We start from the raw sequence: 19,799 nt of genomic DNA on the forward strand, positions 1-19,799 counted from the left end.
CGAGTTTATCAAGATTCTTTAGATTCATCTTCAATGGCTCCTCCTCCATCTTACTCCAGACAGGCTTAATAATTTTCATGTCTGGTGACTGGGCTGGCCAATCCTGGAGCATCTTGATCTTCTTTGCTATAAGGAGCTTTGATGTGGAGGCTGAAGTATGAGAAGGAGCGCTATCATGCTGAAGAATTTGTAATGTAATGGGCAGCACATATGTCTTGATACCTCAGGCTGTTGATGTTGCCATCCACTCTGCCGATCTCTCGGGTTACACTCTGAATGTAACCCCAAACCATGATTTTTTTCTTCACCAAACTTGACTGATTTCTTTGAGAGTCTTTGGTCTATACAGGTTCCAATAGGCCTTCTGCAGTGTTTTTGATGATTGGGATGCAGTTCAACAGATGCCACTTTTCCGAATGATCAACTAGAAGTCAAGTTATTATTTGTTGCTCTTACAACTGGTATTAACAACAAGACTTTTGTCAGGTCGTGTACATTTATGCCCTTTTAACCACCAAAATAACAACATAAAAAGTATTAGAATATAAGAAATTCTAAATTTACACTGAAGTGTATCCCTACAATGCATGTAATCTACCTTGATGTCAAAATTGACATGTAACACTGGCGTCAAAAAACATTCCATTCTCTCCTGTGATTGATTTTTGACGCCAATGTTAGATGTAAATTTGATGTAATTTTGACATCAAGGTAGTCGATTGAAATCAAATTGATTTTAGTTGTTTTTTGGCATGATTTTGATGTTGTTTTGAAATGAATGTGCCCGCTGGTATATTTACATGATATTCAAGTAATATTTCTAAGTTGAATTACTTCACCCCTCATTAAAATGTTTTTTTTCTAATCCGATTAGCCACTTTAATAAAATATGACACTTTTTAAAAAAAAATTTAAGATTTTAGGGTAATAAAAAAAAAACATTGTTACCATAACCATAAACAATAATGGATTTACATCAATATGACTGTAAGTTGTGGAAACTTCTAAATTGATTTTTGATGCCAATCTTAAATGTGAGTTTGATAAACTTTTGACATCAAGGTAGTCAATTGACATCAAATTGATTTTGGGTGTTTTTTTAGCATGTTTTTAATGTCGTTTTGAAATTAATGTGCCTGCTGGGATGTTTATGTGATATTCAAGTAATAATTCCAAATTTCATTACTTCACTCATTATTAAAATGTTTTTTTTTTCTAATCCAATTAGTCACTTTAATAAAATATCTTTTTTTAAAACAAATTTTTGGTAATGAGTAAGAAAATAAAATAGTTTCCATAACCATAACCACCAATGGATTTACATCAGTACAACTTTTAAGGCCATGAGGCAAGTGGAACGGTGGGAGTAAGAAGAAATGGGGCAGCTGTCTCTGTGTACTTTACACCAGCGGCGCTTTCTCCAACAGCAGAGCACTAACTGTTTGTTTACGTGTCTTTACATCCCTTCATTTGTAAGGGGTGGGGGAAGAAAGGCAGATGTGCGCTTCTCATCAGCTCACCTGCAGTGACACCATCAGATCCTTCCCCTAAAACTGAGTCACAAAGCCAGTGAATGGCTAGCAGGTGCGCTGATGGTTAAACAGTCAAAAAATGGGGGACTCAACTGAACAAAATGGAGGGAGGGGGGTTGGAGAGAAGTCTGTCATTTCTTTTTTTTTTTTTTTAGCAGCAGCTGTATTTACTAGAGCTTTTCCGCCAATACCTCAGTAGGAGGAATTTATTCTGCATTGAATATTCTGCCCAAAACCACATGAAGAAAAAGTCATATTCATATTCAAATACAGCTGAAAATGTCTGTGGAAATGCCATCTCTTATCCATATTCATATTTGGTGCATGCCGCTCTTTCTTGGAATCATTCAAGAACTGCTCTGCTATTCAATTCAAGTGCACCATAGGATTCAGCTCAAAGATATTTGTTAAGATTTAAACATAAATGATTAATGTTAATTATAGTTTTATAAGCACCTGATTAGAAGTCTCGGGCACATACAGTAGCCTGATATATAGACACTTACTTAAATGTCAAAGTGAATATCATTGCATTTTATTAGATGGCCAAATAACAAACTAAGTGGCATCTGGGAAAAAAAGTTTAACATTAATACATTTAACATTTTCAGTTTACATAACTGAAATTGAGATATGCATGAGGTGTCCAAAATCTATTCATACTATTGGGTTTGCATCACATATCTTAAAAAGTAAATCTTTATTGGTGGTTGGATGCAATATAGGTCATTAATGGAAGCCAGCCTGGTGAAAAGGGTGGTTCTTTTTTTTCTCAAATAGTGGGCCTTTTTGCAGTTATACGACACATTTTCTATTTAAATTCAAGAGTTCACACTTAGATATTGCTTGATAATAATAGCAGGTTTGGCATGCTGTCCCAGGAGAGAACCCTGAGCTCGGAGATAATTGAGCCCAGGGCTCCTGCCTGGTCAGTGAGCATGTGAGGGGGTACAAGATCAGGTAGTTCTCGAGAGGAGATGGGGTGGATGGGGGGATTCTTCAAAAAACGAAGATGAGGGAGGAATGCTAGTCGGGCTATTTATAGTAAGTTTGGAATGATCTGACTGGCTTACTAATAATTACAGATGAGAGACCAGCTGCGATCAATCATATCACGTGCTCCTCTCGAAATTAACTTCACTTTAAATACTGCATTTTAGTGACATTTTAAGGACTATTTTTAGCTGGATTAGCTATATCGGAGGGTCATCATAACTACACCTTTTTATGTACCAAAAACATTTCTTAAGGATTTGGAATAAAGAAATAGAAAAAAAACTAAAAATTTTAAATACAAACTTATTACATCATGCATCATTCGATTTTTTTTTTTATCTGTTACATTTTTTATTAAAAATAGACTATTGTCATTTATTAGGCAAATAATAAACTGGCCAGCATATGCTTTCCACATTCAGAATTTGGCCAAAAATATAATTAAGACATATTAAATTAATTAATTAATAAAAAAATGTATAATAATAATAATAATAATAATAATAATAATAATAATAATAATAATAATAATAAAAATGCAAAGCTTCACAATTTTTCCTGCCTCTGTTGTAAAAAAGAAGTAAATTCATGGATAACAACAATGGCCAAATTAGTATTCAAATACATTTTAATATGGGCCGCTTTTGGTGCTTCACATCTTTTTATTGCTAAATTTTTGTGTCAAGAATTAGGTCGAATATTTAGAATAAAAGTTACTTGTAAAATGTTTTCTCCAAAAACAATACAGCAGCGAAAGATTACTTCACTTACGTCAGATTGTGTGTTTTCTTTCACAGCTGGATGCTGGACTCATGAAAAAGATTTGTTGCATTGGCCAAAACTGATTAGCTGAAGTCACACCAAAACCACAGCAAACAGAGGGTTTTGCTTGGTCTTAAAGCCTTTTTCGATAGGTTATTTTCACCATTTATGATAGCATAGCAGTCAAAATAGGACAAATGAGCTCATGTATGGGACAAATTCTGGACCTTTGTCAGTGACGGGTGGGTCTTATTCAATTCACCTGTACCGCATGTCTTTGGACTTGTGGGGGAAAGCAGAGCACCCGGAGGAACCCCCGACAACACAGGGAAAACATGCAAACTCCACACAGAGATGCTAACTGACCCAGCCAGGGTTTGAACCAGCGACCTTCTTGCTGGAAGGCGATTGTGCTGCGCCACCATGACACCCTTATGATACTATAAAGTACATTTCAATCCACATTCAGTGCCTTCTACAGTACAAGTTTTCGCATATTGTTTTACCTCAGAAACACAGCTGATACTGTATGTGTAGGCTATGACAAGCGGCTGACAGTTATATAAATTACTTAAAGTAAGGAACATCCATCAACAGTCTACATTTAGACAGAATGTTTAAATGTGGCACATGATCCTCCTGGAAAATGAAATGCTCAGTTTGTAACTATGTTACAAAAACATCATATCTCCCATCTGATTTGAATGCCCTCGAACGGGCTTCGGGCACCAGCTGCCTGGCTGTCAATTGCCTGATGAATGTGAGCGTTTGCGCGCTTCAGTGGCGCGCGCCGACTGATATGGGGAAACAGCGGCCCCTAGCGGCGCATGCACCAAATGCGCTCTAAAACCCCGGCGCTGTGGAAGGAATACTGCCATCAATACTGCTCTCATGAGAATCAATCTGACATTTTTATCAGAGACAGGGACAGTGCTTATGATCCCCTAAGAATTGCAGAAAATTGTGGGCACATCCTAATTATGTTAATAGCAAGTCTATTAAAAATGTGATATGAATTATATTAGAAATCGTCAATATCAGAGGGGGTTATACAGCACAAGGGAGGCAGGCTGTCAGCTTGTGGGTCTGAGAAGCTGTCAGAGAGAAAGAGAGAGAGCGAGAGAGAGAGACAGAGCGAGAGAGAGAGAAAGAGCGAGCGAGAGAGAGAGAGAGACAGAGAGAGAGAGAGAGGGGTTAGAAGCGAAGGAGAACGCTTCTCCTCTCCAGATGGTGTTTTAAACGCAGACAGAAGGGTCATTAGACAACACACCAGCTTCCAACCACTGACAACAAAAATAAACCCAAACGCGAGATGGTGCAGAGCGAAACAACGCAGTGTGTGTAACATCAGTTAGCTGGGACACGAATGATGTTTTTAACGGACCGTCTTTTCGTGCGCATTGTGGAGGGAGTTCGCGACGAACAGTTGGAGTATTAACAGGAAGATCTCTGAAACACTCCCAAATCTCAGTCATTTATGTAGACGAGGACTTCGGGATTTACACGAGACACTTCTGCTTGGGGGAAATGGAGCATCAGTGGCAAGATTAAAACATCTTCTATCTTATAGGAGGGATCATCACGGACATCTACTGTGGAATACGATATAAAACCATTAAGAGCGCGAGATCTGAACTGGAAGACTTTGCGATTTGTGTGTATGTGTGTGTGTGTGTGTGATTTGAGAAATCGAGGCGAACTTTTTTTCGCCCAGTGCATTTTTAATAAGAGATTTGTTAACACGTTTGAGGATTTTGACATCTGAAAAGAACGCAATACCAAAGTCTCACTATACTTTAATACTAAAGCCTCCGCTGTGTTCAAGATTGTACGATATATTTTCGATTTCTTGAAACTGAATTACCTCATTATTTATTGCTATAACAAAAAGTCAACATCGCGCGCAGTCCAAAGGATTTCAGAACTCTCTTTCATAGACTCTTTTTTGATAAGACGGCATACACATACTGTATCTACATGGTTGCTTTTTATCAATTTGGAAAGTTCTCATCTTTCTCAAAGAGGAACCGGGCTTAATAATTTTCCATTTTTCCCCTGTTCTTAATTTTCGGGTGGATTAATTTTTGCTGCAAAACACCTGATTGACTTCGACCTTCAAAAGTAAGTGATGCCTCTATTTATCTAGCTAAAAATGTTTGATCAATATTTAAAACCTAAATAGCTATTTCCTAAATATATGATTTTATAAATGTCTATGATAACAGTCCTTGTTATTCCGCTTTATTACATTATCAATACAATGACATACCTCTTTGTTACACGTTTTCATTTCTAATTGCTAGTTTTTTACCCGTAAAATGATTATTACAAAAACATAAACTCACAGTTGTTTCGGTTTGAAGTAAAATTGCTCCCGATTTAAACTGCTGTTATTACATTTTTATTAGGCTATACAACATGTCCTAATAAAGAAACAAATAAGACTGGTTTATATTAAGTCATATAAAAATAATCACCTTATAGGGGATCAACTATAGTTACGAACTTACAATGTTATTAATAAGTAATAATAATAAGTAATAATTAATAATAAGCCATGACAAAATACTTCAACAAATGCTTTCAAGTCAATCTTTTGTCAGAAAATGCCAAACTGAATTTAAACTTGAGTCCAATTTCTGAAGAGTTTGTAACATTCAACTGCGAACAAATACTACTTATCAATTTATATATATATATATATATATATATATATATATATATATATATATATATATATATATATATATATATATATATATATATATATATATATATACAGTGCTCAGCATATATGAGTAAATAAATAGTCTATCCATTTCTCAGTGAATATGGGTAATATATATTAGTGCATTTGAACATCTTTAGAAATGGAAAGATAACACATTTAAATTCATGCAATATTGCATGAAATATATGAAATATTGCAAAGAAAGATTACAAACTACAACATTTCAACAAAATTGTATATATATTTTTTGTTTCTCTTGATTTTTGGTATTTTTAAAAATTGTATTTAATATTTTTCCTTATTGCTACAAATTTTTGTACCATTATTGTAAGTTATTTTGTTAGATTAGCTCCAGATTTGGCTTCAGCACTGACTAAACTAATGTATATGCACAACTACAACATTGTAAAGCATCCTATAGAAAATATTAAATGAGAGATTCGTGGGGGGTGTACTCATATATGCTGGAGCACTGTATATATAATAAATGGAAACAAACTGAAATTACAGCATATTTAATTACATCAGATGGCTTCAATCTCATGAACAAGCAGCAGTTTATAGCAGTCATCAGTCTGGCAATCTCTGCACCTGTTCATCTAAAAATGATTAGTCTATATGAGCACAAAAATTAAGATGTGATCTGGTGCATTATGATGAATGGCTCACTGCAGCCGTGCCAGCACACTGATGGATGAAACCACAATATGCTCTATTGCAACATCACTTGTCTTAACTGTCCTTCAGTCCAGCCCAGTCAGCAGCACGCGTTGATGTTACTGCTCAAACCACCACTTTACTCTTCAATTGACCCCAGTAAAGATCAGCTGAATTATGAATGAACAGACGGTAATAGTTCTCCCAACAGCTAAATGTCTAAAGGTGAAACCGCACTGTGGCCACAAACTATCCTTAAACATTACCACCAAATAACCCTGATAGCTTTTACAGGCAAATATTACTGCTGGAAGCACTAAAGCACCTTCACTAAGAGAAAGACGTTCATTAATCTTTTGGAGCGAATATTCAATTTGCTTTCATGCCATCTTTAGCAGACTTATATAGGAGAGTCAGTTAAGACAGATGGCTCTGAGGAGACGCAGATTTCAATTGGTGGTGTGTTGTTGATATAGAGAACTTTCGTGATAGGTTTTGTAGCTTCTGTGATGATGAGGGTCACTATTTGAACTTGAAGGGCTAGTTCACCCCAAAAATGAATCATTTACTCATCTTTGACTTGATCTAAACTAGTTTAAGTTTCTTTATTTGGCTGAACACAAAAGAAAATATTTTTAAGGGTGTTTGAAATATGTATGGAAGTTTCCCAGTGATGGGTTGCAGCTGGAAGGACATCCGCTGCGTAATACATATTCTGGATAAGTTGGAGGTTCATTCCGCTGTGGCGACCCCTTATTATTAAAGGTACTAAGCCGAAAAGAAAATGAATGAATGAAACATGTAGCCATTGAAATCTATAGTATGAAAAATAAATACTATGGAAGTTAATGGATAGAGGTTTATAACATTCTTTTAACTATCTTCTTTTGTGTTCAACAGAATAGTGAATAAATGATGGCAGATTGGTCGATTTTAGGTAAACGATCACTTTAATGTTTCTTTGTTTTATTTCTGTTGAGTTTCCTTTTTCTGTTGATTACAAAAGAACATATTTTGAAGAATGTTCAAAATAAAGGATAGCCATTGACATCTATAGTACATCCAAAATTACTTAGATTTTTTTCTGATATTTTGGGCAAAACGGTGGCTCAGTGGTTAGCACTGTAACCTCACAGCAAGAAGGTCGCTGGTTTGAGTCCTGGCTGGCCCAGTTGGAATTTCTGTGTGGAGTTTGCATGTTCTCCCCATGTTGGGTTTCCTCCGGGTGCTCCGGTTTCCCCCACAGTGGAAAGACAAGCGCTATGGGTGAATTTAATAAACTAAATTGGCTATAGTGTATGTGTGTGCATGTGAGAGTGTATGGGTGTTTCTCAGTGTTTCCGCAGTGTAAAACATATGCTGGATAAGTTGGTGGTTCCTTCCGCTGTTGTGACCCCTGATGAATAAATGGACTAAACCAAAGGAAAATTAATGAATGAATGTTCTGTCATACACAAAAAGAAAATGTTTATTTTTTGAAGAATGTTGGAAACATGTATCCATTGACATCCATAGTAAGAAATATAAATACTATGGAAGTTAATGGTTACAGGTTTCCAACATTCTTTCAATTATCTTCTTTTGTATTCAACAGAATGAAAATTCCAAGTAAAGAGTAAATAAATGATGGCAGATCATGTCATGTCATTTTTAAGCAAACAATCACTTTAATGTTTGATTTGTTTTATTTCTGTTGAGTTTGCTTTTTATGTTGATGACAAAAGAAGATATTTTGAAGAATGTTTTAAGTAAAAGGTAGTTATTGACATCCATAGTACATCCATTACTTTGAAGGTTTTACTTTGAATCTGTTTCCAACATTCTTTGAAATATCTTCATTCATTCATTTTCTTTTCAGCTTAGTCCCTTTATTAATCTGGGGTCGCCACAGCGGAATGAACCGCCAACTTACCCAGCATATGTTTTACGCAGTAGATGCCCTTCCAGCTCCAACCCATCACTGGGAAACATCCATACACACTCACTCACACACTGACACTACGGATAATTTAGCTTATTGACCTATAGCGCATGTCTTTGGACTGTAGGGGAAACTGGAGCACACATATATACATAAAAAGATTTTGTAGCATATATATTTCATTTTCCTTTGGTTTAGTTCCTTTATTCTCCACAGCAGAACGAACCGCCAACTTATCCAGCATATGTATTACACAGCGAATGCCCTTCCAGCAGCAACCCAGAAACATCCATATACTGTACACTCATACACTACAGCCAATTTAGGTTATTCAATTAACCCGGAGGAAATCCACACGAACATGGGGGGAACATGCCAACTCCACACTGTTTGACAGTCGGGACTAGAACCAGCAACCTTCTTGCTGTCACACAACAGTGCTAACCACTGAGACACCGTGTCGCCAGCCTATTTATTAAAATCTTAATATAGTTTTGTAGAAATTGTCTTAATATTCTAATGATTTTTATTATAAAAGGAAAAAAAATTAATTTTGACCCATACAATATATTTTTGTGTATTTTTTTTTTTGTGTATCAATGTAAAAATATCACCATGCAACATAAAATCCAGGTCCGTGGCCACCAATTCTAAATCAAATAAGATATTTTAAAATGAAACTTGATGATTTACACTCACTAAAAAAGGTGTAATGCAAACTGTCAATTCAACACCCAGCACTGTTCTGCAGTGAGAATTCACCAGCACTCATATGATGCAGTTAGAGTTTGCCATGTGGAGGGTGTCATCTTTTGGTGGTCGTGGCATATACGTTAGATTTTGCTCTTATCTAGGAGAGCGCTTCCAGGTTGGGAGAGCGTGTCCTTGTGGAAGTGCTCTGCAATGGGAGCAGGGACATGGTGTGCGCTGGAGGTAATTATTGTAATTTGAGTGCGGGTGCAGGTGAAGTTTGCCGTCTCGTAATTAACGAGAGGAGCAGATGGCGGTGGGCGGGAGACGGGTGCAGGCAGACGGCCGGCAAAGCAGCAGGGGGAGGGAAGGAGAGAGAATGAGGGAACTAGGGGGTGGGTCAGCCACTGATCAGTAAGCACAGGCACCTGATCGGCCAGGTAGGCTGGTTGTTGTCACCTGCACATTAGGCATGGGACGGTAACTGGTGTCCTGACATTTTATCCTACCCATCAGATTATGCTACTGACACTGTATTTGAATGGGTTAGGGATTAGGGCGATATTACAGCTTCATATCACACTACTCCACATTAAAATTTATACTGGTGGCAAAATATGATGGGTAGCATATTGCATTATCAAAATGTGCTACCTTCTTTTTAAATGTAAGGTACAGGACAATCTGACAAGGTACGACAAATTGACAGAACACTGGGTTTTACCATGGTTTGTAAAAGTCAAGGTTTTAAATTTTCTGTTAAACCAATTCTACGTGATATGTACCGTTGATTTTTTTTTACAAATACTTTATTTATTTTTTTAGAGCAACAGTATCTCCAGCAGAAAAGAACCCACCAAATCAAAAGCTACTGGTCAGGCCACGATTCAGGAAACATTTGAAAAACAAATCGCTAATATACCAACATCCAAGCATGCTTTGGACCTTAACAGTGCAGTGGCTTAATTTATATCCAAACTAAAAGAAAGATATCCAAAAGTGCCTTGTCAAGTTGTAAACAAATCTGTGTTTTTGAAACTAATAAAAATGGCAGAAGTCAGTAATTTATTTTAATTATTTAGCCTAACATGTTTACTGGTCCAAAAATACTTGAAATGTTTCTTAAAATAAAATATATTGTGTTCAAAGGGAGAAAAAGTTGTTGTTTTTTACCCAGACATTCAAAAAGAATATATTTTAGAGCAGTAATCACAATACTGTGAAACCGTAATATATTTATCCAGGGTTTTTATACCATCAGAATCTTATACTTATGCCTACTGCACATAAAGGCACAAGGCAGCACTTCACTAAAAATGCTGTTGTGTACATGTTAACCTATTTTCACACGATGCTAAAATTTGATATTTTCTCAATTATTTGTGCATCCTATTGGAACATTTTCTTAGACCAGGGGTGTCAATTCTGCTGCTGGAGACAAGTGTCTTATTTAGGGTCTTATTTATAAAAATTGGTGTACGAACAAAACGGGGGGTGGAAACGTGCGTACGCCACTTCCCACACGAAGGTTGTGATCTATAAAAAACAAGGTTGATGGGAGAAGGTGCGCAGCTGTAAGTAAACTCTAAGTAAACATACAGTGCTCAGCATATATAAGTACACCCCTCACAAATCTATCTTTTAAATCAATATTTTTTATAGGAAGCTATTCAATATTATATTTGTGCATATACATTAGATTAGTCAGTACTGAAGCCAAATCTGGAGCTTATCTAATAAAATAACTTACGATAACGTCCAAAAACTAGTACACCCAAATTTATATGTAATAGAAAAATATTAAATACAAATTTTAAAAAGAGGAAAAATCAAGAGAAGGAAAAATATGTAAAAATTTTGTTGAAATTTTGTAGGTGTAATTTATTATTATTATTTTTTTTGCAATATTTAGCTTGAATTGGAATTTATTATCTTTTAATTTCTAAATATGTTGGGTGACTAAAATAGTATTTTAATAAATATATCTGTTTATACATCTGTTTTGTTTAAATATATCAATATACATTACCCATATTCACTGAGAAATGGATAAAAATATTCATTTTCAAAATGGGCTGTACTCAGTTATGCTGAGCACTGTATTTAACTTAAATATTGACTTAATTGAACGACTTTAAATCATCATATGGGCTATAATCATTATTAAATAAATTAAAGCGTAATCTGGCCTACGAACTTGACCTGTTTTCCATATTTGAGTGAAGTCAGGTTTTATGAAATTGTAAACTGAGCATATGTGGGAATGAAAAATGAGCATAAGTGGGAATATTAAATACATTTATCTTATAGATTAAACAAATTTCAAATAATCAAACAAATACATTAAAAAATATTAATAACTTTTCCTGCCTTCATGGCATTACTAAACTATGCAGAGACATCAATGTCCTTAAATCTAATTTTTATAATTTGTAACATGCAGTAAAAAATGTTTTACTACACTAAGGGAAAATTTTTTGTAAAATGTTAGTATATTGCCAATTATGTTAATGGACTTTTTAAAATGTAAAAAGATCATTTTTGTACAGATTTGTCTTGGCGTATAGACTCAAATAGACATTATAGGCATTGTTATCATATAGACATTATTTTTCCTGCTTATTCAAACTATTTATTTAAAATAAGCTGAATCAACACAACTCTTGAGTTTTTTTGGGGGACAACTCAATTGTTTTATGTTCAAACTACTTAAATTTGTAAAAAAACAATTAGGTTAACCTAATTTATTTGTGTTGGGACAACATGAAGGAATTGTGTGGAACCCAGCCATTTTTACAGTGTAAACATAGAGTAAAAGTCTGTATTAACATCTAGTGAGAGTTGTTAGATAACACACAAACCGTCATTCCTAGAATACATTAATGCAATTGTCCAGTCACATGAGTCCTGAGCAGGTGGGGAGGACCGCAGGCTACAGAACTGAGGTGTTTTGAACCTGTTTTGTTTATTTGTCAATGTCTATAGACGAGCTCAGTGGAGGTTATCCTGGTCTATTATCTACATTAGCTGCCAGAGAGAGCACTAGTCCTGGTGTGAGCAAATGAATATCAGAGTTAGCAAAAAATACATAGGATTTATTCCCTTTCTTTACAAAGTTGCATGTATTAAGAGACAGAGAGACAGAGAAATGCATTTCGGATTTACCCTGAAAAAGTGCATAAAACAAAATAAAAACACAGTATGCATCAGTCTGTCACTGATACAAGAATAGATCAATGATTCAGATTTGATTTTCTTGTTTGATAGTTTACATGATCACACTTTATTTTGATGGTCCATTTGTTGAATTTAAGTTATATTTGCATCTACATGCCAACTAATTCTCATTAGATTATAAGTGGACTGTTAGGTTGGGGTCAGGGTTAGTGTAAGTTGACATGTACTTGCAAAGTTTCTTATAGTCAGTTAAATGTCTGTTGAAGAAGCATATCAACAGATATTAAGCAGACAGTCTACTAATATGCAAATGGCCCATCAAAATAAAGTGTTACTGTTTACATTATTGTTTTTTTAAAATCTCACAAATAATATATGTATATATATGTAATATATGTGAACCGGTCATTGTCTTGAACCGTATGCATTCAAGAACATTAATAAAGTTATCATGCTTGACGCTTTATACAGTAGTCAGCATTAAGATGTTCATTTATAAGATGATGTGCCTCTGAAGTTAGCAAATATGAATGCAGGGGGGGGAGAGATGAAGAGGAGAAAGAGAGCAAAGGTTGTCTTGTAGTTTCCCCCTCACATTTATAGAGCTGAGGTACAGAGCTGTCACCATAATATTTATGAGCTGTAACACCTCGCTGTCCCTCCAGACTTCCTACACATCTGCCTTCCATATTAAAAGAGTGACCAAAGCACTACCTGTAGGAGTGAGGAGAAAATAAATGATTTGGACCACTTTTCCCTGTAGTCTGAATGTAGCCTTTGTCTCCTAGATTTGATCAGATCAGATGTAACATCTGATAAATGTCTTATTTGACTGACCTCCAGTTTAGGGACAAGTCAATCTTAATACTTCACCCAAAAATTTAAATTCTGTTATTAATTACTCACCGCCATGTCGTTCCAGTCCACAGAGAGCTTTTGTTCATCTTCGGAACACAAACTAGCATATTTTAGATGAAATATGAGAGCGTCCTTGCCCTCAATCTACAGAAAAGAAAAACAGTCAAAACATTACATGTGACTTCAGTAGTTAACTGCAATCAAATGAAGCTCCAAGAACATTTTTGTATGCCCAAAAAAGGATAAATTGCCTGTCTTCTCTTTCACGACAGGTCATGGTGTATGTTTATACGACATATTGCCATTAGGGCCCATTTCCACTGACTGGTACAGTACAGTACGGTATGGGTCGGTACAGGTCTACTTTATCAGGCTTGTGTTTCCACTGCCAAATGGTACCCATTTGGTGGGCGTGGTGTACGACAGAAAGTTTCAGTTGATGTCATTCCCGCTTGAGGAAATGTCAAAGTAAAGCTGTATGGGTCATTCACATATCATATGAGAAGCACTTCTCACAAAACACATGCTTTATACACATAGTTGTGTATAAATGTTTATTACTAACCTTTATATGAACATGATCTGATTATAACTGTAGATTAGAACTGGACGATGCGAAATAGCCTACTGTAATGTCTGCAATTATATAACATAAATAAATAAGTGCATAATATATGAATACATATAGACCCTAATGCTGCGTTCACACCAGACGTGGAAGAAGCATCAAGCGTGAGTGATTTACATGTTAAGTTAATGCAAAGATGACTTAACATCTTTAACAGTCCAGAATAGACATCCTGCGACGCCATACGCCTTAGGCTGCGCAAATGACGCGATTTGCATGAATGATGCGTTTTGCGCGAATGAAACTGCGTGAGTTGAACGTTTTGCATTAAGTGTTTTTACAGTTTTATTGCCACACAAAAGTGTTATTGGAACTTCATATGATTACATTTTAACCACTGAAGTCACATGGAATGGTTTTATTTCCTTTTCTGGACTGGAAGATGAACGGAGGACTCATGGGATTGAAATGAAATGAGGGTGAGTAATTAATAACAGAATTGTAATTTTTGGGTGAACTTCCCCCTTTAAGGGTGAAGGATGTTTAAATCCCTCTGTTACAGCAAATTGTCCCATCCGGTTGTCCTACCATGGCAACCCCGGGCTCCCAGTGGGAGTGCCAGCGAGAGGGAGCAGCAGAGACGGGCAAGGGGGCAATCGCTATGGTTTCAGTCCTGTTTATTCCTAACAGTGGGAAAGATGGCGACGGTGTGGTGAGCACATGTGTTTGACATTACTGTGACATGGCGGCCTCTCTCGGGAGAAGGAGAATGTCAGAGAGCAGAGGAGCCGGCTGGCTTCCAAACATCTGGGGTAACAGAAAACACATTTACGCCACATTGTAGGAACTGGGAGTTCACTCCGAGAAAAAAAACACATCACTCTCGAATCCACACGCTGTATACCTTTCCCATGTGTTCTGACCAGGTGTTGTTAGGCAGATAGACTTTTGAACATCAGCATTAAAAGGATAGTTCATCCGAAAATTTTTATTCTGCTATTAATTACTCACCCTTATGTCATTCCAAACTAGAGCTGCATGATACTAGAAAAATCTTTTATTTTTCTGGGATAAATATTGCGATATAAATACAGTTTCACAAGATAGCTTGAATAGCTCTATTTGATGGTTTTCTGGGGAGTTTAACAGTATTCAGGTACAGAAATTGAATGCTCGCAATGCAAAAAAGGCTTTTCTTACTTTGCTTTGTTTCATTTCTAGTCCAAATATCTCAACAAAGTTCTTAGATCAAGTAAAAACATTGTTTTGTTTTAAAATACAAATGAAATAAGGCAAAATTAAGAGTTTTTCCTTAAAACAAGCTAAATTATCTGCCCATGAGGTAAGTTAAATAATCTTGTTTTCACTTTGAAATGTAGCTATTTGGACTAGAAACAAGACAATAACATTTTTATTTATTTATTTATATATTTATTTTTATTGTTGTTGTTGCATAAATGGTATAAATTCAGTGATTAAATACAATTCTGTAGCTCCTTGTCAGCTATAATCCAGACTTAACATTGCATATCATTACGATATGACTATTGCGGATGCGCATATTGCGATATCAATGCTAAAACGATATATTGTGCAACCCTTTTCCAAACCCCACAGTAAGAACACAAATGAAGATATGTTGGATGAAATCCGAGAGTTCCCACAATGGTCAAAAACACTGTCAAAACAGTTAATGTGTTGGAATATTATCAAGCTACTATAATATGTTTGTGTGCGCATTAAACAAAAATTATGACTTTATTTACCAGTTTCTTCTCCTCAGTGTCAGTATAGGGTGCACTGTGTACTGATGTATACCTTGAATGAGAAGAAACTGTTGAATAAAGTCATTATTTTGGTTTTATGTGCACACAAATGTATTATTGTAGCTTGATGGTCTTTTTTTAAGATGTATTTTGGGGATTTTTTTTGGACATTGAAACAAATTTGGACCATTGCTGTCTATGAAGGATGAGGACTGTACCTCCTAGATTTAAAGGGCACCTAGGATGATAATCAACTATTCTAAGCTATTTGGACAGAACTGTGTGTAGGTATAGTGTGTCCACTGTCATATTGGAGGGATATAAACACAAGTCCCTTTTTCATAAATTTCCTGATGTTAAAATAGGACCCAAATCCCAGTGCTTTTGAGACTCACCGCAATGTGATGTAGGACTGTGGTTTCCCTCCCACCAAATTGATTGACAGGTGCCATTTCTACATAATAACATGCATACACGTGTCCACAGAACATTTTTTTGCAAAGAAACTGGGATTTGTGGCAGGAATGGCATTTGTCTGAGACCCGTCATTTCAGAAAGACTTGAATAATCTCCACCACAAATACATGAAATAAACCTACTTGGTATTTTTGACTAATGAGGTGTATTTCAGCTTCATCCATGTCCGTCTATGTCACTGACTTCTGTTTATCTGACATAACACAGGAGAAGCAGCTCATTTGCATTTAAAGCCACAGACTACAAAAACAGCTACACTGTAGTCAGACATCAAAATGGGCAGATTCTGGAGGCTATAAGAAATTATTTTAATCACTTTGAGACACCAAAGGCTTATCTTACATCCTATAAAAGGGGTCAAATAGGTGCCCTTTAATTAAAAATATCTTAATTTGTATTCGAAGATGAACAAAACTCTCAGGAGTTTGGAATGACATTAGGGTGAGTAATTAATAACATAATTAAAATTTTTGGGTGAACTAAACCTTTTAGTACTCTCTATACCTTGCAGCTGATCCTGGACAGAACCATTCCACTCAGGAAGAGACTGTCTGACTTTTTTCTGACTAGTTTTATGAGATGTTTAATCTTAAAATCAAAAATATCTAAGAGTGTGCTCACAGATTTTGATTATTTGCTGTTAGGTGCCTTGTATATCTTTAATTAACGCTAAGAGGTGTGCAATGTCTCCCATCAGACTGATAGAATGTAAAGTTGGGTAAAAGCTTGCAATTCAAGAAAGATACGACAGCGCAAATGACACACGCTTTTTAAAGAAATGAGAAACTGCTCAGGCTGATGTTGCAAGACCGCTGGATCCTCATTTCTCTGTAATGAAAAACAGATCTGATCTGATCAAATAGAGGACACTGTAAACCTCTTGGAGAAATGGCTCCTGCTATGCGTTCAATGGCTTGTTTTGTTTGGATGATAAGCGAACTCTCGCTAAATTTGAAGGGGGGAAGAGAGGAGGATAAAAGGATAAGTTGCCAGCGGAAGTATGGCTGAGAGACAGGGCACCAGCTGGAGTAATCCCTGCTGGTAGAGGGGTTTATTAATCAAACAGTGTGGAAGTTCATATCACCACTCCTGTCTGTGATAAAGCTAGTTCTTCACTTCTTCTCTCGCCCTCAGCCAGTTAGTTATCACAAGAGTTCTGAGTGGTAACTACAGATGAAGTTCAGTTATTAAGCCCTCACACACACATGCAATTCTTCTCACCATGATGTTAAAGTATTGAGAAGGGGCTCTGGGCTGGATTGCAGCTGGGAGACGTACGATGTAGCGTATTTGCACAAATTAAAGCAGCCGTTATCTCGCGGAAACAGAAGCAAAGCGCTGGACTATCCTGTCATTCTTGAAATGGGTTTCAGCTGAATTTCTTTGCGGCTCCAGTCTCTTACGAAGACCTTAATCTAACGCAGCGGTCTCTTCTGATAAGTTATTGTTCCACAACCAGGGATCCACCAGAAGGAAGTTTAATTTCCATACAAAAAAATAAAAAAGGAGACTTTCAAAGCAAATGGAATTGAGAGAAACATTTTGTTGATACCAGAATGTTCCAGATGGAGGAATGTGGGGGGTGGGAGGAGTGGGGGTTTCATTTAAAGAGGATGTTCCTTTATAGAAATGAAATTCCTGCAAAGATATAATACTATTGAAAGGGTCTATTAAGGGGATCTATATATATATATATATATATATATATATATATATATATATATATATATATATATATATATATATACTACCTGAGAAAAGTCTTGTCGCCTTTCCAAGTTTTAGGAACAACAAATAATAACATGACTTATAGTTGATCTTTTGGTATCAGAAGTGGCTTATATAAAAGATAAAGGCCTCTAGATTATGCTTATTTTACCAAAATAAAATGTGATTATGCCTTGATTTTTAATTATTTAATTAGGACAGTAAGGTCTGACTTTGCTCAGACAAAAGTCTTGTCATTTAACAGAAATAATGTACAGTATAGAATATAAAGTCATGGTGCAGTGGGAAAAGAATTAATATTGTGTATGACTCCTATGAGCTTGGAGGATTGCATCCATACATCTCTGCAAGACTCAAATAACTTATTAATAAAGTCATCTGGAAAGGCAATGAAAGCGTTCTTGCTGGACTTCCAGTTCATCAAGATTCTTTAGATTCATCTTCAATGCCACCTCCTTCAATTTTACCCCAGACATGCTCAATAATGTTCATGTCTGTTGATTGAGCTGGCCATTCCTGGAGCATCTTGACCTTCTTTGCTTTCAGGTACTTTAATGTGAAGGCTGATATATTAAGAAATATATAAAATATATTAGAGGGTTAAACAAGTAACATAATGATTACATTTTTATGAAGTAGCATCCAGCATTAATGTAAATGTTTGTGTATAAATTCTGTAAAAAGTAAAGGTTATTAAACTGTTTACTGTCAGTGAGTAAATATGGCAACAATAATAAAGATACATTCACTGCCCATGTCTTGCCCAATATCCATAATGATATATATATTTACACTACCTGACAAAAGTCTCGTCATCGATCCCAGTTGTAAGAGCAACAAATAATAACTCGACTTCTAGTTGATCATTTCGTAAAGTAGCAGAAGTTAGATTTTTCAGATGAATCATCTGTTGAACTGCATCCCAATCATCAAAAATACTGTAGAAGACCTAATGGAACCCTCATGGACCCAAGAATCTTTCAGAAATCAATCAAGTTTGGTGAAGGAAAAATCATGGTTTGGGGGGCGTGCGAGAGATCTGCAGAATGTATGGCAACATCAACAGCCTGAGGTATCAAGACATTTGTGCTGCCCATTACATTACAAACCACAGGAGAGGGAAAATTCTTCAGTGGGATACAGCTCCAGGATTGGCCAGCTCAGTCACTAGAGATGTTTGGGGTGAGATAAAGGAGGAGGCATTGAAGATGAATGCAAAGAATCTTGAAGAACTCTGAAAGTCCTGCAAGAACACTTTCTTTGCCATTCCAGATGACTTTATTAATAAGTTATTTGAGTCATTGCAGAGATGTACAAATGCAGTCCTCCAAGCTCATGGGAGTCATGCAAAAAAGAAACAATACTCCACAATTTAGCATGATATTGCCATGCTAAATAGTTTGGGTATTTTATAGGTATAATAGTAATTGTACATGCACTATAGTAGAACTGCATAATGATTAATAGGGTGATTCTTCAATACCATTGCACGTATCATCCTTGGGGACTGTACCCTTGCACAACTCCAACAATTTAATAGAAGAAGACAACATTAATTAATATACACCATAGATAAAAGTAGATTTGTATTAGTTATATATATGCAAGTGTTTTTATGTGTCTGAGTTGGACAGGTTTCAGTCTTTGTGCTCCATAAATCAGCAAGCTGTAATGACGCAAGAGCCAAAGCAAACAAGAGCAGTACTAGGCTACAGCTGGCCATAGCCTAAGAGAAAGAGAAAGAGAGAGAGAGTGAATACTGTGGAGAGACAGCAGCTGTCAGGCCCCGCATCGTGCACCTGTCACACAGGAAGTCAGGGCCTGCCACTATTTCCTGGATACGCCTCCTCAGCCAAACACTTCTGTTGTTTTCTCAGAGGATATCAGGGAGAAGGAGAGTGAGAAAAAATGGAGGTAGTCATCCCAGTCAGGGAAT

At 36.2% G+C, this 19,799-nt stretch overlaps 1 protein-coding gene across 3 annotated transcripts in view; it reads left to right on the forward strand.

Annotated features, from left to right (window-relative positions):
* The window catches only part of cbfa2t3 (CBFA2/RUNX1 partner transcriptional co-repressor 3), an 86,741-nt gene that overhangs the window by 30,977 nt on the left and 35,965 nt on the right, over window positions 1–19,799 (forward strand). The window contains exon 1 of one of the 3 annotated variants that reach the window (XM_056462163.1): window positions 4,502–5,411. The exons of the other annotated variants lie outside the window; for them this stretch is intronic. The gene's annotated coding sequence lies outside the window, so the exon portion shown is untranslated. Of the gene's footprint in view, window positions 1–4,501; window positions 5,412–19,799 lie in introns of those variants that run through there. 3 annotated transcript variants of the gene reach the window in all.

This window comes from Danio aesculapii, chromosome 7 (assembly GCF_903798145.1).
Source record: "Danio aesculapii chromosome 7, fDanAes4.1, whole genome shotgun sequence".
In the NCBI taxonomy this organism is placed as follows: domain Eukaryota; kingdom Metazoa; phylum Chordata; class Actinopteri; order Cypriniformes; family Danionidae; genus Danio; species Danio aesculapii.